This window comes from Muscardinus avellanarius (genome assembly GCF_963383645.1).
Source record: "Muscardinus avellanarius genome assembly, chromosome: 3".
Taxonomy (NCBI): Eukaryota; Metazoa; Chordata; class Mammalia; order Rodentia; family Gliridae; genus Muscardinus; species Muscardinus avellanarius.
In genome coordinates, this window is record NC_137788.1 from 29,260,177 (window position 1) to 29,266,116 (window position 5,940).

The window sequence follows — 5,940 nt, forward strand, 5'->3', positions numbered from 1 at the left end:
CCAAGTATCTCACCCCATCCTAAGGGGCTCCCAGGGCCTGAAATGAGGCCTTAGCTCCTGAAAGTGGCCCTGAAAGGACTGAAAGGTGCCATTAGAGTCCGGCCAGAAAGAGACCATCCGTTTGGAAGCCTCATTAGGGGTCTAGGCTGCAGTAAGGGTGGGTGGCCTTTCTGTGGTGGTTTGTTGGTAAGTTAAGGGCCCAGGTATCTGCCTCACATGTGCAGTTGTCTGGCCTTTGCTGGTAAGGGCTTGGACAGGAAGTTGTCATGGAAAAGTCTGGCTGATGGGCAGAGCCCTTCTCTTTAGGCTTTCTGGGTATTGGGGGCTCCTAGGGGCCAAGGCTTTCTGATTTTTATGGATGACAGGAGGGACATTGTTAACAAATCAGAGGTGCTACTGAGGAGTTGGTGACCCCCTCCCAGAATCTCCTACTCCCAGAGAAGGGGTGCTGGCCAGAGGTCCTAGGGGGCTCTTTAGACCCTTTGCACTCTTGGAGAAAAGTGGGAGGAGAAGCTCTTGAGGAGCAAAGAAGATAAAGCACAAATCACAGAACTTGAATCCAGGCTGCACGTCACAGTCCTGTTACTGTCAGTCCTATTTATTTATGAATGTTGTAATTACATTTGAAAGTTTAAAAATGTCCAGCACAAGTTATTTATCCCGGTGAATGGGGGGTTCGTTTCACTGTGTTTTGCTCATGCACTGACATGTTCGCCTGGACCAGGATGGTGAGGGTGTTTTTGCTAAGGCCCATGGGTGGCCTGGAGGGGAAGAGAATTGCGTCAGGCCCGTGGTCACCACCAGGCTTCTCTATTTGCTGTTCTCTTGACCCTGCAGTTGATGTCCCTTCCCGTTTCTCAGTCTTTTAATAAAACCTTTTCATTGGATATGAAGCCCTCTCTGTCCTTCTTTAGCCTAGGCCTGGGTTTGCCTCCAGCGAGGGCAAGGCCACGAGGGTGAGGGGGAGGTAGGAGTAAGAAGGGCTCCCGAGGCGGACACCTTCGGAGGGGGCGTGGGCCTCTGAGAGGGCGCACAGATGCTGGGGGTCTCTGGCTCGTCAGTGCGATGCTTTTGAGTGTATGACAAATGAATGCTGTATGTGTCACTGTGACCTGCTGGACCTGTGGTGGACTCGTCAGTTTGTCACTAGGTGTGTGTGGTGTGTGATCATGGGTGTTGGTGGTAGGTCTGTGTGTGTCAGTGTAAATGCTGGTGACTCTGAGTGTGTGCATGTGTGCACATCAGGCACATGCTAATTCGACTCTTGTCTTGAGGATTTCACTCTCCAGGCATTTTTTTCTTTCATGCATTATCAGTCTCTCCCTCTCTACTGAATCCTCTACTAGATCATTCCCCAAAGCATTCATATTCTAGGATTTCTTATCTTACAAAACATAAATCCTTCCCCCATCTCTTTATTTCCTTTGCATCTGAAGTTTTGTTTTGGTTTTCTGCAGCACGCACTGAGGATTGAGCCCAGGTCCACAGGCTTGCTCCTGGCCACATGCCCAGCCAGGTCCCTTTCTGAGGGATTGTTACACTTCTAAGTCCATTTCCTCATCCCAATAGTTTTCAACCCACTTCAGTCCCAGCATGGAACGACCACAACGTCCAGTCCGAAAGCCTTTCTCTGGAAATAATGCCAACATCTGACATGGCCACCACTTGCTCTTCTAACACACTCTGTGACTCCCAGCTTCTCCTGGTTTCCTCTGACCTCACTGTTCCAATTCTCTTTTTTACTGTCTTCTCCACCTGACTGCTATCCACCCCGCCTCACTGGATGGTCTCATTCAGTGCCCGGCTTTATAGATCATTTGTGTACTGCTGACGCCTGAGTTTGAATCTGTGGCCTGGACTGGTCCCTGAACTCCAGGCATGGATGTACAACTGTCCACCTGATGCTTCTGCTGGATTGTCTAACAGCCATCTCAAATGTATGCCCAAAGGGAGGACTTAACTCAGTAGGTAAATTGAACAGTAGCATCCCGACCCCACTGCTCAGGCCAGGCACCGTGGAGTCCCGCGATTCTTCCTCTGTCCTCAGTTCCCAGCAAGTCCTCTGATTCAGAGTCCACCCGTCTCCACTGCCACTCCCCTGTTCTCTGGCCTATCACGACAGCCACCCTGCCAGTCTGATTTCACGGGCACACCTTCACACAGGCCCTGCGACGAGCAGGACTTTGCTCACGCCTCCAACCTCATCTTAAATTATTACATCACTCAACTTGGCTCCACTCACACTGATTGCCTTTCTGCTCACCTCAAACTTTATGTCTCAGGGCCCTGTTCCCCTTGTCTGGAATGTATCTTTTTTTGGTATTGGGGATTGAGCCCAGGGGCATTCAACCTCTGAGCTAAACCTCCAGCCCTTATTTTGAAACAAGGTCTTGCTAAATTGCTGAGGCTGGCCTCAGCAATCCTCCTGTCTCTGCCTCCCCCAACCCCACCAAGTACTGGGATTACTGTGCCTCCACTCCTGGCTCAGGCACAGACGCTGGAATACTTTACAGAAGTGAAGGGTATGCAAGACACATGAGGTCTAGATATAATCTTTCAGGATAAGGGTCCGAAACTTCAACCCACTTGGAAAAAAGAATGGGGAAAGGCTGGAGTATGCTCTGCTTTAACCAAAGCCCAGGGCTTGGTGAGACACTACTACTAAAATTACTTTAGACTATGGAAAGCTGAGGGGATTCAATGAGGCAAAAAACAAACAAACAAACAAAAAAAAAACCCAACCATACAGCACTTATATAATGCCTGGCATATAGTAACAAATCACAAAAGGTTGGTAAATAAGAAACAAGTTAGTTTCTCAAAAGTTTTTCAGTGCTGGACGACTTTCCCTAAAGAAAAGGACCTACTTTAGAATTTAAAAAATGGGAGCTGAGTAACTTGTCTATGTCTCTGATGTCACCAAAGTGTGAAGTTCTCATCATGTTTAATACAACCTTCTCAGCATAAAAAATTGGGCTGGGAGCCGGGCGTGGTGGTGCACACCTGTAATCCCAGCATTTAGGAGGCTGAGACAGGAGGATCATGATTCGCAGACAGCCTCAGCTACTTAGTGAGGCCCTCTGCAACTCAGTGAGACCCTGTTTCAAAATAAAGAATTATGCCGGGCGTGGTGGCGCACGCTTGTAATCCCAGCGCTTGGGAGGCGGAGACAGGAGGATCGCGCACCAAGGCTCGAAGCTAGCCTCTCTGGCTTAAGAGACCCTGTTTCCAAATAAAAATATATAAATGGGTCTGGGAGTGTAGCCCGGAGGTAGAAGGGTTTCCAGGAACCCCAGTACCACCAAAAATAAATAAATAAATAAATAATAAAATAATTTTTAAAAAGGGCTGAGGGGGTCGGACGTGGTGATGCACGCTTGTAATCCCTGCGCTTGGGAGGCGGAGACAGGAGGATCGCACAGGTTCGAAGCCAGCACACTGGCGTAAGAGACCCTGTTTCAAAAATATAAAAAGATATAGGTCTGGGAGTGTAACCTGGAGGTAGAAGGGCTTCCAGAAACCCCGGTACCACCAAAACAAAACAAAACAAACAAACATGCCCCTGAGTTCCATCCCCAGTACAACAACAACAACAACAACAACAACAACAACACAACCTTTTCACCCCTACTGTGGCTCATGGCCCTGTGCAGAGGCTCCAGGCTTGAGCCCAGCAAAGGGAAGGACCTCCCTGCCCCTCACACCCAAGACCCTGCTTCACCAGCATATGGAGAGGGTCATTAAGAGTGCAGAGGAGCCAGGCATGGTGGCACATGCTTGTGTGTGTTGTGCATTGGAGGCTGAGACCTGGAGGACCGCAGTTTGCGGACAGCCTCAGCTACTTAGTGAGGCCCTCTGCAACTCAGTGAGATCCTGTTTCAATATAAAGAATAAAAAATTGGGCAGGGGGTGTAGCTCGGAGGTCAAATGCCTCTGGGTTCCATCCCCAGACCTGCCCCCCCCAAAAAAAAAAAAATCGGCAGAGGACGCAATAGTGTGGAGACCGTGTGAGTAACAAATAAGCAACTTCTAATGAGGTCTCAGAATTTTACTCTTCCTGGCTTTGCATTTTTTTTTTCTATAGCAAAACAGTATTTTAAGCTGGTCATGGTAGCACATGCTTGTAATCCCAGTACTTGGGAGGCTGAGACAGAAGGATCGCGGTTCGAGGACAGCCTCACTACTTAGTGAGGCCCTCTGCAACACAGTGAGACCCTATTTAAAAATAAAGAATGCCTGTTGTGGTGGCACGCTTGTAATCCCCGCGCTTGGGAGGCTGAGACAGGAGGATCGCACAGGTTCAAAGCCAGCCTCAGCTACTTAGTGAGGCTCTCAGCAACTTAGTGAGGCCCTGTTTCCAAATAAAATATAAAATAGGTCTGGGAGCATAGCCCAGAGGTAGAAAGCCCCTGGGTTCCACCCCCAGTACCACCAAAAAATAAAAAAATAAAAACTAGAGCTTAGGGGTGTATCTCAGAGGTACTGCAAGCAACCAACCAACCAACCAAACAAACAAACACCCAGTGTTTTATTTTATTTATTTTATTTTGGGTGGTACTAGGGGTGGAACCCAGAGGCTTTCTACCTTCGGGCTATACTCCCAGACCTTTTTTATATTTTTATTTGGAAACAGGGAGGGTCTCACTAAGTTGCTGAGAGCCTCAGTAAGATACCCAGTGTTTTAACCTGTGTTCAGCTGGGCTTAGTCCTGAGAAAAGGTGATGATGATTAAAGAAAAAGTATATATTATGGGTTCTACAACTACTTTTCTGCAAGAACCTGTGAATTAAAAGTATTGAAACCGGATAAGCATCATGATTTTTAAATTGTGAGAGTTTCAGTTTATATTTGCTTAAATACCTTTCTGGTTTATTTAAAAGGATCTTAGAGTTTCAAGAGAAATAAAAGAGCTAGGCATGGTGGTGTACACCTATAATCCCAGAACTTCAGAGGCTAAGAAAAGAGGACAGCAGGTTTGAAGCCAGCCTCAGCAACATAGCAAGACCCTGTTTTAAAATAGTATATAACCCGGGCGTAGTAGCACATGCTTGTAATCCCCGCACTTGGGAGGCGGAGACAGGAGGATCCCGCAGGTTTGAAGCCAGCCTCAGCTGGCTTGAGACCCTGTTTCCAAATAAAAACTATAAAATATGTCTGGGAATGTAGCCTGGAGGTAGAAGGATTCCATCCCTAGTACCACCAAAAAAATAAAAAATAAAAAAATATATAAAATAAAAAAATAAGTGCCAGGCATGGTTGCACACACTTGTAATCCCAGCATTCAGGAGGCTGAGACAGGAGAACTGTGGTTAGTGGATAGCCTCAGGAACTTAGGCCCTTTGCAACTCAGTGAAACTGTTTCAAAATAAAGAATAAAAAAACTAGGGCTGGAGGTATAGCTTGGAAATAGAATGCCCCTGGGTTCCATCCCCAGTACTGCAAAAAATTAAAAAATTATATAAATAAATTAAAATAATAAACAATAAATAGGGTTGGGAGTATAGTTTGGAGGTAGAATGTATCTGGGTTCAATCCCTGGAGACACACACACACACACACACACACACACACACACACACACCCTGATAAGAGCAGGGCGTGAAAGACCTTCCCTCCCTCAAGCCTTGTTAAGGGAGGTGAGTGAGGGGAGGTACACACCTTTTTCCTCCCAAACACACACTTGCTCATGATTCACACACAGGAGCTAATTGAGCTGCAGACTTGTAGCCAGAATCCAGAACAGCCGGGAGGCCAAGACAGGAGGATCCACCCGGTTCAAGGATAGCCACAGCCCTTTGAAAATCAGTGAGACTCCGTTTCAAAATAAAGAATAAGCTGGGCATGGTGGCGCATGCTTGTAATCCCTGTGCTTGGGAGGCGGAGACAGGAGGATCGTGCAGGTTCGGAGCCAGCCGCACTGGCGTAAGAGACCCTGTTTCC